At 36.5% G+C, this 15,863-nt stretch overlaps 1 pseudogene; it reads right to left on the bottom strand.

Annotated features, from left to right (window-relative positions):
• Positions 1 to 14,190: 14,190 nt before the first annotated feature.
• LOC138398958 (large ribosomal subunit protein uL24 pseudogene) lies at positions 14,191 to 14,627 on the bottom strand (annotated as a pseudogene).
• Positions 14,628 to 15,863: the final 1,236 nt, after the last annotated feature.

The raw sequence follows: 15,863 nt of genomic DNA on the forward strand, positions 1-15,863 counted from the left end.
TCCATCTCAACCAAGAAATTATGAAGTTTGGAGTTGCTCGACCTCAGCACTATTATTCACATTTTTGGCGGGATAATTCTTTGTTGTAGAAGGATGTCTTGTGCATCACAGGCTGTTTAGCAACATCCCCAAACTCTGCCCACAAGATGCCTGTGGCAGTCTTTAAGTTGTGACAATTAAAAATGTCTCCAGATCAAAAGAATACTAAGATAGATCACAGAGTGGGAGAAAATGTTTGCAAAAGACATGTTTGATAAAGGAATATTTTCTAAAATATACAAAGAACTCTTGAAACTCAACAATAAAAACACAACCCGATTAAAAAATGGGGCAAAACACCCAAATGGACACCTTATCAAAGAAAACATATAGATGACAAATAAGCATATGAAAAGATGTTCAACACCATATATCATTAGAAAAATGCAAGTTAAAACAACAATGAGCTACTACTACATACCTAGTTGGAATGACCAAAATCCAGAACACTGAAAACACCAAACAACGGAGAGATTGTGCACCAACAGAAACTCTTATTCATTGCTGATGGGAATCCAAAATGGTATGGTGAGTTTGGAGGACAATGTGGCAGTTTTCTATAAAACTAAACATACACTTACTGTATGATCCATCAATCACACTCCTTGATACCTATCCAAATGGGTTGAAAACTTACATCCACACAAAAACCTACACAGAACATAGATGTCAAAATCCTCAACAAAATACTAGCAAACTGAATTCAATAGCACATCAAAAAGATAATTCACTATGATCAAATGGATTTTATCAGGGATTCAAGGGTTTTTCAACATATGCAAACCAATAAACATAATTTACCACATAAACAGAAGCAAAAGCAAAGACCATAAAAATCATCTTGATAGAAGCAGAAAAAACTTTCAATAAAATCCAGCACCCTTTCATGATAAAAACCCTCAACAAACCAGGCATATAAGGAACATACCTCAAAATTATAAAAGCCATATATGACAAACACACAGCTAACATCATACTGAATGGGGAAAAGTTGAAAGCATTCCCCCTAAGAACTGGAACAAGACAAGGGTGCCCACTGTCACCACTACTATTAAACATAGTACTAGAAGTCCTAGCCAGAGCAATCAGGCAAAAGAATGAAATAAATGGTATCCAAATCAGGAAAGAGGTCAAACTATCCTTGTTTGCTGATATAATGATATAATCTTGTATCTAGAAAACCCAAAAGACTCCTAGAATTGATAACTAAATTCAGTGAAGTCTCAGGTTACAAAATCAATGTACACAAATCAGTGGCATTTTTGTATACTAATAACAGTCAAGCTGAGAGTCAGATCAAGGACTCAGTACTATTTACAATAGCTACATAGAAAATAAAATACCTAGGAAAATAACCAAGAAAGTGGAAGATCTCTATAAGGAGAACTACAAAACACTGATGAAAGAAATCATAAATGGCATAAACAAATGGAAAAACATCTATGCTCATTCATTGGTAGAATCAACATCATTAAAATGTCCATACTGCCCAAAGTGATTTAAAGATTCAATGTAATCCCCATCAAAATACCAATATAATATTTCACAGATCTAGAGAAAGTAATTCTAAGCTTCATTTGAAACCAAAAAAGAGCCCAAATAGCCAAAGCAATCTTAAGTAAAAAGAACAAATCTGTAGGCATCACATTACCTGACTTCAAATTATGTTACCAAGCTATAGTAACCAAAATGGCATGGTACTGGTATAAAAGTAGAGACATAGACCAATGGAACAGAATAGAGAACTCAGAAATAAAATGATCTACCTACAACCAACTGGTCTTTGACAAAGCAAACAACAACATACATTGCAGAAAAGAAGCCTTATTCAATAAATGGTGCTGGGAAAACTGGATAGCCACACACAGAAAAATGATACAAGACCCCTATCTTTCACCACATAAAAAAATTAATTCAAGATAAAAGACTTAAATGTAAGGCATCAAACCATAAAAATTCCAGAGGAAAATGTAGGGAAAACTTTCCTAGACATCAGCCTTGGCAAAGAATTTATGACTGAGACCCCAAAAGCAAATACAGCAACAACAAAAATAAATAAATGGGATTTAATTAAATTAAAAAGCTTCCATGCAGCAAAGGAAATAATCAACAGAGTAAATAGACAACGTACAGATTGGGATAAAATATTTGCATTTAGTAAAGCACTACTATCCAGAATATACAAAGAATTCAAACAAATAAGCAAGAAAAACCCAAACAACCCCATTAAAAAGTGGGTAAAAGGCATGAACAGAACTTTTACAAAAGAAAATAGACAAATGGCCACCAAACAGGAAAAAATGCACATCACTAATCATCAGGGAAATACAAATTAAAACCACAATAAGATACCTTACCCCTGTCAGAATGGCCATTATTTAAAAGTCAAAACATGATAGATGCTGGTGTGGATGCAGAGAGAAAGGAACATTTATATACTGTTGGTGGGACAGAAAATTAGTACAACCTCTATGGAAAACAGTATGGAGATTCCTCAAAGAAATAAGTGTAGATTCACCATTTAATCCAGCACTCCCATTACCAGATATCTACCCAAAGGAAAAGAAGTCATTTCATCAAGAAGCCACCTGCACTCAATTGTTTTTTTCAGCACAATTCACAATTGCAAAGATGTGGAATCTACCCTAGTGCTCATCAATTCATGAGTGGATAAAGAAATATGGTATATAAATAAGATATGTATATCATGGAGTACTACTCAGCCACAAAAAGGAAGGAAATAATGTCTTTTGCAGGAACTTGGATGGAACTGGAGACCATTATCCTAAAGGAAGTATCTCAGGAATGGAAAAACCAACACCACATATACTCACTAATAATTGAGAGCTAAGAAAAAGGGCACACATATGCACAAAGAGACATAAAGGACATTGGAAACCAAGAAGGAGGGCAGGGAGGAAAGTGAGGGGTAAAAACTTAAATGAACACTATTATGGTGATGGGTACACCAAAAGCCCAGACTTAAGCATTATACAAAGTGTCCGTATAACAAAAACATATCTACTCCTTTAATATTTTGAAATAAAAAGTTAAAAAAAACTACACAGGATGTTTATAGCAGCTTTATTCATAATTGCCAAAACTTGGAAGCAACCAAGATGTCCTTCAGTAGATAAATGGATAAATAAACTGTGGTATATACATACAATGGAATACAATTCAGAGCTAAAAAGAAATGAGCCATCAAGCCACTAAAGGACATGGAAGAAGCCTAAGTGTGTATTACTAAGTGACAGAATCTGTATTAGTCGGGGCTCTCCAGAGAGAGAGAACCAACAGGATATAGGTAGATAGAGAGATAGACAGGGTAGATAAGAGGAGTTGGTTCCTCTAGATAATGGGTTAGTTTCTTGGGTTGGTTGCTGCAGGTTGTGGGTCAGAGTGTTTTTTTGATTTTTTTAATGGTCTGGCCATTTTTTATTTGTAAACTCTGTCTCTCAATCTGAAAGCACACAGCTGTGCTGGGGAATCTGGAGTGTTGGGAGACGGGCACCCTGCGGGGTGGAGAGGTCAGGGCCCAGACCACACAGAACCTTGTAAACCACTAGTAGGGTGTTGCATCTCCTTTTAATGTAATGGGGAACCACTGGAGGGCTTTGAATAGAGGGGAAGTGTGATTGGATGCGTGTTTTAAAACGAACACTTTTGCTGCTGTGTGCTTTATGGATCTGAGAGGGTGAAGTGCAGAGAAAAATTAGGAGGCTGTTGCAATAATCCAAACATCAGACAATGGTGGCTTAGTGTAAGGTGATGGGACCTAAATGGCACAGGAATCTTTCCGAGCTGCAGTTAACCATTTGGATATAACTTAGCTATCTGTCTCTCTCCTATAGGAAATGATTGAGCTGAGGATTGAGGATCAGGTTGACTTGATAGTTATATTTTTTATTATAAATTAATGAGTTGACATTGTAATGTACACATGAATCTGTCATGAGTTTATTCAGTATGAGTCAGTTGCTACTCAGCATGGATGCATTTATAAAATTATTGCTAGACCCAATACGTGAGGTGCAGACACGGTGGCCACATTGTGTTCCTGCCATGTTGTTTATCTGGGCAGCCTAGCCAGCCTCTTCCATTATAGGGTCTTGTATCTATCTCTGTATCATCAGTTCTGCCTTTAAATCACACAAATAATAGTTATTCCTATTAATCTTCTCCCTGCTAGGCATTGCCAACCTTTCAAAATATTTCTGGACCCAATTATGCTGGCTTGTTTTCCTATTCATTCCTTCGCTGAACACCTACTGCAAGGCAGGTAGAAGACTAGACACAAGGAACATAGCAGTAAACAAGACAAATGTGGCTCCTGCCTTCTTTAAATCTATATAGTGAGGGGGGATCTACATTAAACAGGAACATAGTCAAGTGAGTATTGCACATATCCACAAGATCAAAATGGTGGAGGTGGGGGCTATTTTAGATGGTGTGGTCGGGGAAGCATGCATTGGTAAATATCATTTAAATTGAGGCCTGAATGATGAGAAGGAATCAATGCAGCAAAAACCTGGATAAAGAGAGCATGAAGACTCTGAGGGGGGATGCAGGGAAAGAAAGGCAGCAAGGCTGGCTTAGTGAACTCCCAATGGGGATGGAGAGGTGAGGGTGTGGGGTGTGTCGTGGCAAGAGCTGCTGTCTTGAAGGTCATGGCAGTGCAGTTCCCTTGAACAGGAAGGGACAGGACTGTTTAAATTTTTAAAAGATCCCCCTAAGTGGATGGGCTGGAAGGGCAGGAGGGAAGGCTGGGAGAAGACGTAGGAGGTTGTCGTGGCTGCCCTGGGGAGACATGTTGGTGGCGGGACCACACATTGAAGGTAGAATTCAGTGGAAAGATTTGAGAGATATTTTGGAAGTTAAATAGATGGAATCATTTTTCTTGTAGTGATGGATTGGATGTGCAGGAGAGAGGAGGGAAAACAAAAAATGACCCCCCAGGTTTGGGTTTGAGCAATGGGTAGATGGCTGGAAAATTATGTTTCTGGATTTCCGTTGTAAGTTTTCTTACAGAATTCAAATGCTTGCTTTAAAATGATGTGACCCAAAGCTTCATGATTCATTAATTGCATCTCAAGCATCTCCTCCAGTTATGTGTTGGTTCTGTGGTCTTACTAGCTACTCTTCATTTTATCTAATAGTTTCCTTACACATGACTTTGTAGAACCTCTATCTTTTGCTTCTTAATTTAGCGTATAACATTTATTTCCATTATGTGCAAGAATACATTCAACTGAATAATACATTTTTCTGCTACCATTCTAATTTTGTGAGCTCGGGGAGTTAGGTTGCGCAAGTCCTCAGAACATACTATATCAATGCCTAGGTTGTTAACGGGAGCTGAGTGGATCCTTGACCCCGCCCTCCCCACTTTACCCTCCAAAAATAAAGTTGCATAGATATTCCTTCCAACAATTTACCTGACATATAGCTCAATAAGTCATGTTTAAGAGGAAATCATTTACATTTTTAAGTTTTACTAAGAGAACCTATTGCTTAGTTTAAGTAATACATATTTTTGGTTGTGTATTCTATTTTTAGCCCATTTGTTTCCCTTTTAAATTTGACCTTAAAAGTTGGACAGAATAGCTATATCTACATAGAGCTGCTCTAAATCATATGGAAGCTTTTTCCCCCACTTTGTATTTTTAGTTACATGTATCATAAATGAATATATTCTCAATGTAAAAATTCAAACCAAGAATTATTTGAAACAAATATAGACTAAAATATGTAAGTTCTCCTTTGTCTATACATATGTATGTGTGCAAATATAGGTATGTAATTATACTCTATCCATTGACATGCAACTAGTTACAAACATAACAAAATATCTTGAAGATCTTTCCACATTTATACATGTAACACTCGCAAAATATCTTGAAGATCTTTCCATATTTATACATGTAACGCTATCTCAACCTTTTTAATAACTGGAAAGTATTTCACTGGATGTTCTATAATTTTTTTAACCATTCCCTTTTTAAGGGATATTGAGGTTGTTTCTGATATTTTATTGTTACCGACAATTGAAATGATCTTTCCTATACATGCTTCTTGTGTACATAATTGAATATTTTTGATAGTTTCATAGAAATTAAATTGGTCAAAAGTTATGTGTATCTCATTACACCAAAAATCTGTGTAAGTTCTTCACATCCATACAACAATCAACACTGGATATTAATAACCTTCAAACATTTTTGCCACTTTGGTAAAAGTATCCAATATTGTTTTAATTTGTATTTATTTCTTTATTAAGGGGTTGAACATATATATTTGCCTATTGCCCTTTTCTGTAAATTGCCAACTTACATTATTTTCCCATTTTTCTGTTGTCTCTTTATTTATAGGAATTATTTGTTTATTTTATATTTTAATTGATCTTTTATACACACCTAAAATGTTTTTCAGCCTGTCATACATCTTTTAGTTCGTTTGTGGTATATTTTATCATGTAAAAATTTAAAATTTTATAAAATTAAATCTTTTAATTATTCACCTTATAGCTTATAGATTTTTTACGCTAGTAAAAAGGTCTTTCCCAGCCACAGATTATAAAAAGTATTCTCCTGTGTTTTATCCTAATACTTGGTGTAGATTAAAAAACTATTTAGCTCTTTATTACATTGAAGATCTGTTTTTGTACGTGGAGTGAGTTAGAGATCTAATTCCTATTTCTAAAATATGTGGCCATTTAAATGTTTGTTTAATAAATAAATAAACTTAATTTTTTCTCTTCTTAGTGCATGGTATCAAGGGATACATGCTGTGAGTATATCTTATCACTGGTGATGTTAACTTTCATTTCTTGGTTAACACAGTGTTTTCTGGGTTTCTCCACTGTAAAATTAGGACTTTCCCTTTTTAATTAATAAGTATCTTGTGGGGAGATATTTTAAGGTTTTGCAAATATTCATCTCAGTTTCTATTCATGGTTTTGCTCACTAATTTTCACATTATTGGGTTGTTCTTGTGTTTGCCTAACGATCATTTTCAATCTCCCTCATTTCTTCCATATTTATGAATTGAAATTCTATTGTAAGAAATAGTATATTTTTCTTCGCTAGTGACTGATAGATTGATATAAGTATAGACTCATAGATATTTATTTTGTTCAATGGGTTATAATCTGATACTGTCATTATTTATTTTATCACTCAAAGTGTTCCCACTTTGGCCATTGGGAATTCCTCTGAATTGACTCCTCTGTTCTTTCGAAAGAGCTCCATCATTTGTCAAACGCACCTTTACTTTTTGGCACCACCAGATATTCTGGGCTCATCTTATATGTTCCCTGCCACAGCTTTGAAATCAACACTTTCTCCAAGGAACCTTGGTTCCTTTTATCAGGCAATGGTATTTAGAACCAATATCTGGGCTCCAGATATGCTAATTGCTACTGGGTTGTCACTGTTTTTAGGTCTTCTCAGCAGACAGAACTAAGAAATAATATGCATATTAATCCATGCAAATGCACATATCTATATGTCTTTGTCTATGCATCTGTATATATATGTTAAAAACCATGAATTCATACTAATACCTGTAGTTTTAATCCAACACCACAGACTTCAATTCTTTTCTCCCTCCTTCCCTTATCTGTAACTTTTCTTCTCCAAAAGTAAAAAACCTGACTCTTGTTATCCACAATATATTTACAAAGATGTCAACCCTAGTATAAACATAAGTAGTACTAGGACATTTTCAGTTAGGAAAACCCTGGGATATTATTAGGTGTAATGCCTTTATTTTACAAATGAGAAAATCCAGGCCCACAGCGATTAAGTTGCCAAAAGGAAGAAGCAAATTACTAAAAGAAAAGAATTACAAATGTCAGGATTTTAAATTTTAATATTGTATATATTTCACAGGGGAGTTTAGAAAGGACAGGAAATGTAATGTCAGGTCACTGCTGAGAAGAGGCATTAATTCATTTTTTTTCTTTGCTATCGTTATCCAAGTGAGGCCATGCTGGTTACAAAAGTAAAGCATTTGGTCAGCGTGGCTTGTGTATATAATATGGCCAAAAGCCTGAAAAACTAGACATACTACCCATGTGGCGTTAAGACAGCCTCTGGGAAATGGAAGAACCAAGTGTTCCATGACCGTGTCTAATTTCCACAATTACGGACACAGTCAAATCCTCAGAGGTCATTAAAGTTTATAGATCTCGTTACACGAAATGGACGTTTTATTTCTTCTTTCTCTCATAACTATCATCAACATCTTGTCGTTCATGACTAAACGTCAGTCACAGTGACTGAAATTTCTAAAGTGGAGATGAACAGAATAGTAAGCCTCCCAGAAAGCCATCTATTTTTCCAGCTTGCAAATTGACGATCATATGTCACATGTTGAAACCACAATTTTTAAACCCCTTCAGTGTTCCGTCTCCACTCTGCTATGGAGATTTGGGATCCTGTATTAATGATGCCTTCGGATCCTGATTTTCTTCCAGTGGCCCAGGGCTAGACTGGAGAAGAGAAGGGGTTTGCCCTCCTAGACAAGTTGGCTATGGAAAGAAGTGCCCACGGCATCTGGGAATTGAAATGTGAAGTGTGTTTTTCTATAAAACTATGTTACATGTGATGGTCAGACTCCACTGTCTGTTAATAACACCATGTACGTTGTGGGTTAAAACCTAAAATCCACCTATCCTATTTCTGTGGGAAAATATTTCCAAGAAACCCAGTTAAACTTCAACTTGTAAATTGATGACACCCTATTGAATTCATGTGTCTATTAAATTTCAGCAATTTTATCCTACTATATTTATAATTTGTTAATTCCTAAATCTTAAATTGTACTCTGGGCAGATTTCATCCTTGGCTTGGCTAGAACGATACCTAGGAAATGGCAAATTGGATCATTACCTTGGGCTTCAAGAAGTTCTGCAAAGCTGGTAAGTAGTGCCTGATTCTCCTGTGGGGAGAAGAGCCTAAGTGTTCCCAAGAACAAAAGACTCACACATCTACAGTAATCTCACAGAACATCCTCGCTATCTTCAAAGCAACTACTTTTCCCCAGTTTCACACTTGCATAGTTACCCTTCCAAATTTTTTCCCTTTCTATTTGCATTTTATATATATTTTAACTTCACGTCATCTATAATCAAATATTCAAGTGGCGCCAAGTGTATAGAATGATTGTAACCAAGACCACAGTCTGGGGATATGAGTTAGTCATGAGTCTTTATCCTGATTCTAGATATTTATGGACATTAAAACTAGAGATGTGGAAAATATGCTCTCGCTTTGTGTGATTTAAGGAATTGAAAATCATTTCTGAGTTGTTTGATTGAGAGGAGATCTATAAAATTGCCACCTCACAAAACAGTGAAGGGTTTATTGCTTAAATAATCATAAAACAAAAATTCTTACCACTCAATAAGCAGTAGTCTCTTTAAAAAGGGTCTTTATATTGCAGGAGACATTACAATAAATCTTTTTCAGAAAATATACTAATTTTTTATGGTTGGTATTTTACGGAACACTTTTTCTTACTTATCAAGGGCAAAAATATTTCTCAGAGGACCTTTTTTTCTTCCAATCCAACAAAATAAAAATGTTTATAACAAAAGAAATAAGCTTGAGACAAAAAACAGTTATTTTGAGGAATCCACCAAGAGAAATTGTGGGGGGTTGTAGAAAACTGACTTAAACACGTACATTTGTAGTAATAATGGAATAAACAAAAAATTATTCTCCAAATAGGTTATATTTTATGTGTTTTTCTCTTTTCACATCTGTTAAGGTGAAAGTTTCTCTATAAATTTTACAAGGATTCAGAACATTTAAATGGATCCCATCACTCACATTCACATCAGTGGGCCTCATGGTGAGAGAAGAAATAGTCCCCAGACTGTATCTAAATGACGCTCTGAAATGGGTCCTATAAATTCTACTACATTACCTAATCTCATTTTTGATCCACTTCACATCTGAAATGATAAATCAAGTTATGGTAAAATAAATTTGTAAAAACAGTCTACCTGTTGATGGGAAGCATAGACGCTTAAAAAAGCTAGAGCTGGTAGGATACAATTTGTTGAAAATATTCAGGAGGAGAATGTGGGTAATATTTCAAGTTCTAAAAGGAAAAAGATTTTGCCTTGGCATTGAGATCCTGGGGATGAGAAGTCAAGGGAACATTTTACTTCGTTATCGTATGATCTCGTTTAGAACGTTTCTTAGAAAATTGTTCTCTGACATAAATCTAAGTGACTGAACCTTCTACAGTTTATATTAAGCAGGACTTGCTAAAATTCTAGCATATTTCAAGTATATCTAACTCACTATCATAATTTCTTCTGTATTTTAAAACGGTGCTCTCTATAAATATTAATAAACATGCAGGGCTAAAATAATCTATAAGAAGTCAATCTTGAATCTGCAGATATATTTTGGGGGGTGTAAGAGGTTTTATTTTAAATGAACATTAAATTTTATGTGTGTTTATTTTAATGATATTCTTTTTAAAAAGTGACTATTCAATACTATTTGGTTGACTTTTTATGATCAAATATCATATGTGAACCAAGTATTTTTGTTTGTTTTTTTTTTCCAAAATATTAAGGGGGTACAAATGTTTTAGGTTACATGGATCCCTTTTGTAATGCTTGAGTCCTAGCTATAGGTGTGCCTGTCACCCAAATAGTGTTCATAATACCCATTAGTACACTCATCATCAGAGAAATGCAAATTAAAACCACAATGAGATATCACCTTACCCAGTTAGAAAGGTTTTCATTAAAAAGTCCAAAAACAATAGATGCTGGTGTGGATGCAGAGAGAAAGGGATGCTTACGCATTGCTGGTGGGACTGTAAATTAGTACAACCTCTGTGGAAAACAAATATGGAGATTTCTCAAAGAACTAAAAGTAGACCTACCATTTGATCCAGCAATTCCACTACTGGGTATTTACCCAAAGACACTTGCACTTGAATATTTATAGCAGCACAATTCACAATTACAAAGATGTGGAATCAACCCAAGTGTCCATCAATTCATGAGTGTTTTAATAAAATGTGATATATGTACACCATGGAGTACTACTATGGCATAAAAAAGATGAATTAATACCTTTGGCATACATGCCTACACAATGAATGCATTGCGCACCGTTTGGGGAATGGTAACACTTGAAGGTGCTGACTCGGGAAGGGGGGGTGGGGAAGGGAGGGATATATACCTACATGATGGGTGCAACGCGCACGACCTGGGGAACAGACACGCCTGGAGCTCTGACTTGGGGGGAAAGGCGGTACAGGAGCAACGTATGTAACCTGCAATTCTGTATCCCCCATAACAAGATGAAATAAAAAAAAATAAATAAATAAAACCCGATGTTAGAAGAAGTAAAAAATAAAAAATACCTTTGGCAACAATCTGGGGTGGAACTGGAGACCATTCTCCTAAGTGAAGCATCACAAGAATGGAAAAACAAACATCACATGTACTCACTATTAAAGGGCTTTTGTTTGATTTAGAACTGTGTTGGAGCCAAGGAGTTCTACGTTAATTGTTAAAAACCAATAAAAACTGAACAGAGATGGTGGATGATGCATTCAGTGCAAGTGAAGTCCAGGCTGTACACAGGAAGTTTTCTTGAGAAGTGAGGCTAGGACTGAATCGTCAATGATCCCCAGGAGTACAGGCATGAGAAACTCAAAAGAATCTTGCAGCTTCTGGTTCAGGGAGGGTAGAAAGACCACACCTGTTTGTCAGCTCTCTCTCCTAAGAGCTCATTAAAATGTCAGTAATGGATTTCGACAAAACATTATTCTCAACCTTGAACATTAAAGAGAACAAGAGGGGCAATATTGAAGTTAAGATATTTCCACAAATTTTGGAAAATGGGCTGAAAAATGTTGACTGATGAAGGAAAGCAGAAGAAGCTACAGCTTAAAATACATGCAGATTTAGGTATGAAGAAGGCTGAGAATAAGATACAAGGCTGAAGCTATGGTGATCCACCATCTTTGTTCATGTGGGACTGTCCTGCTTTTAGTGCTGAAAGTCCCACGTCCTAGTGAGTCCCACAGCTGCAGGGCAAACTGAGACAGTTGCTCACCCAAGCTGAAAGCATGGGGCACTGTGCAAAAGTTCATGCATAAATGGACCTGCTCCTTCTATTTCTACTTTCCACACGATGCATTTAAAAAGAGAGAAAAGAAATACGCTACACTGGGCTGATCTCTGAGTATGAGAAGTTTGGAAAATTTTAATTTGTTTTATGTCCTTTGTAATTTATATTTAAAAAAATTAATTATAAAATATAAATGTTATGATAATTTAGTTTATATAATAAAATATAAATATATTTAATTATATATAATCTTATCTAAAATATGTTATAAAATGCATACTTTTATTATATCAAATATAATAAAATGATTTATTACTATTTAATTATAAAATATAAAACCATCAAAATCTTTGTAATTGAGGAATAAAGCAATCCTGTGCTATCTCGGTTAGTCATATAATCGTGTTACCTACCAGCAATGATTTAACAGAACAGCATGTAGTCTGGCAAGAGTACTTTAATTTTCATTGTATTGATATTGTATTTTTGTTTGCATTTACTTATTATCTTTCTATAGTTTTATAGATGAATTCAAGATATAAACATTAGGGGTTTTTACCTACTTTTATATCTGTAAGTATTTAGATAACATTATGAAAAGAATATAAGTCTAGGCTGAAGTGTATGCGTTTTTGTTTTTAAAGGAGTACATATTAATATATTACTTAAGTTTGATATAATTTCCCCTCTCCTCCATTATTTGGGTAGCCTGACAACTTGGCTCCACTAGATTTTATTTCATTTGGTTTCCCAGCCTTCTGGGCCCCTGTGAAGCTGAACTTCAGCATCCACACATGTAACAGAACAGCACAGTTGCTACTCCCAACTAAACTGAAGCACACAGGTCACAGCACAATTCATTATGAAACAAGTTACCTTTGGAGGTTCTGAGTCTCTGTTATGGGATGTTAGACCATCAGTCACAAGTTGTACACAAGAGATAACACACAAGTGAGATGATCAGAGTCTTCTTAATAACTAAGGAGAATTGCCATCCCATAAGGTATGTTGGTTCAAGAAACTATTCAACTCTGAAGAGGTCTCCAGTGTGCACACATTCTTAATAATGAGCTTTCCCACAGACGCTCCACAGATCTTCCAGTCTAGAAAAATAAGCAGTTTCCAGTGTGCTACTTTCTATCCTAATTATTTAGGCAGGGTTGGTGGGAGGAGTGTAGAAAAGTAGTTATCTCCTATCCCAGGGCTTTCTTGCCCCATGTATACCAGTGGATATGCAAGAGCATAGCCATAGTGTTAAGTTTTCAAATCCATCAATCACGGCAATGGAAACTTCCCAAATAGCATTTCTGAAGTAAAAAGAGCTATAAAGTTTTGTCAAGACACTGTATATTAGCTTCAGAAAATGAGACATATTCTTAGACTGGGGATTTCTATGAATCAGGGTAAATGGATGCTGTTGAGCAAATTCATTGATGAGGCTGGCAACTAAGATACTTAGTGTTCTTTTGACTGCTCAGTACTATTGAAGTAGCCATACATCAGTTTTCTTGCAAACTTGAAACTGTTTTAAGAAAACCATGAGTACTATAGTTATAGAAACAAAATTTTGGTAAGGAATTATATAACCTGAACTGTGGACTGAGTTGTGTCCCTTTCTAAATTCGTATGTCCAAGCCCTAGCCCCCAGTGTGACTGAATTTGGAGATGGGGCTTTTAGGAGGTAGATAAGGTTAAATGAGTTTATAAGGGTGAGGCCCTAATCTGATAGGATTGGTGGCCTTGTGAGAAGTGGGAAAGAAAGCGGTATCTCTCTCTCTCTGCCATGTGAGAACTCACCAAGAAGGTGGCCACTTGCAAGCCAGGAACAGAGCCCACACTAGAAATTAAATCAGCCAGAACCTTGATCATGAACTTCTGGCCGCTAGAACGATGAGAAATAAATTTCTGTTAAATCACCCAGTCTATGGTACTTTGTTATGGCAGCCTTAGCAGACTAATATAAATTCTTTCGCAATATTTTCTTTTTTAGCATTTTTTTTTCATTTTAGCATTTTTAATAAAAGTGGTAGATAAGATTACTTTATTCCTGCATCTTCTCATTTGTTTCCTCCTTGTGTTTGCCCTTCTCCCTTCCTACTTGGCAAGATTGGGCTTTCAGTTCAAGGATCTTTTTGCAGTCTTTGTCCAGTGTTAGCCTAGTGATAACCACCCTGCCGAGCTGATGCCCACAGGGACAGTTGTGCCATTACCCTTTTCCCGCTGCACCTGTTCAGTGTAGACGACACACTTCTTCCTGTAAGCCTGGACAACTTGGCCAATTTGCTGACCTTTATAGTGTCTGCACACAACCTGAACTTCACCATCCTCTAGAATGGGCATAGATGGAGCATCATACTTCTGTCTCAGCTTTTTGGTAAGAGAGGAAGACTTGATCTTCCTATGAATGTGAGAAGGTGCACGGAAATCCCTTTTGCAGGTCTTGCTTCAGTCAGAAGCCACAAAGGGATTAAACTTCATTTTGGCCACTGCCTCTTTGGTCATCCAACAATATTTTCAATAAGCATCCAGAACTCAATGTGATTTAAAATAGTTTTGAAGCAGCTTCTACATGTCCATATGCAATTTACAGTCCACATGTGGGGTTCAGACTGTGATGCAGGTGGAGTTGGCTTTTGGAACCATGAAGCTCCAAGTTCTTCAACCTTTTGCTTTCCTTGTGTCTCACCTCCAAGCCCCACGAAGACCCAGTAGGGGTCTGCTGCCGACTTCCACCTAAGTGCAGGTAGCTTCCCAACACTGCTCTCGCTTTAAGTCTCTGAACTCCTAATTTGTAATGAAAGACTAACAATAGAGTGGATATAATTTTTTTTTTTTAAATAAAGCTGCGTTGTTTTACCTTTTGTTGTCCTGGAAATCACACCACTCTTACTTAAGGGAGGACTTACAGGTTGATGGATGAGTCATTTTCGAGTGATGTGGAGACTGCAGTGTCAGAAGAAATGGTGCCTGTTTCCATGTGCAGCTCTGTCCTTACTCCTTCTAGAAGAAAAATCTTCAGGCTGGTCCAGCTGGATTTACTGTAAGCCTATTAACAGGAATGACCGGAGTGTTGAGGTGTTGCTCAATGTTTTGTGTGTTTGTTTATTTTGTAGTTCCAGCCTCAGTACTAAGACAGTGCTTTACCTTGTATAAATCTTCCTGCACTACCAATGTTATTTTCTCCTTTTCTTTCCCCCAAGCACAGAACCAACCACCTCCTTATATGCTCTTTTCTTCCTTTGTCTCCTAAGGCTCAGATTCCGGCAATTAAAATCCATTATTCACTGTCCCCTCTCTCTTTACAGCATGAAGTTATTGCTATAGATGCCAGAGGCCATTTTTCAGTGATTGGATCATCTATTGCCTCAAATCCACTGATGCCCAATGTCTTAGCCTGTTTGGGCTGCTATGGCAAAATACTTTTGACTGGGCAATTTAGAAACAATAGAAATGTATTCCTCAGAGTTCTGGAAGCCAGGAAGTCCAAGATCAAGGTGCCAGCAGATTTATTGTCTGGTGAGGGCCTGTTGCTCATAGATGATGCCTTCTCTGTGTCTTCACATGGTGGAAGGGGAGAACAGGCTCCCTCAGGCCTCTTTTATAAGGACATTATTTCCATACATGAGGGGGAAGCCCCATCTCTCAAAGTGCCCACCTCTTAATGCCATAACTTTGGGGAGTTGGGTTTCAGCATGTAAATTTCAGGAGGACGCA

The sequence above is a fragment of the Eulemur rufifrons genome, chromosome 18, assembly GCF_041146395.1.
Source record: "Eulemur rufifrons isolate Redbay chromosome 18, OSU_ERuf_1, whole genome shotgun sequence".
In the NCBI taxonomy this organism is placed as follows: domain Eukaryota; kingdom Metazoa; phylum Chordata; class Mammalia; order Primates; family Lemuridae; genus Eulemur; species Eulemur rufifrons.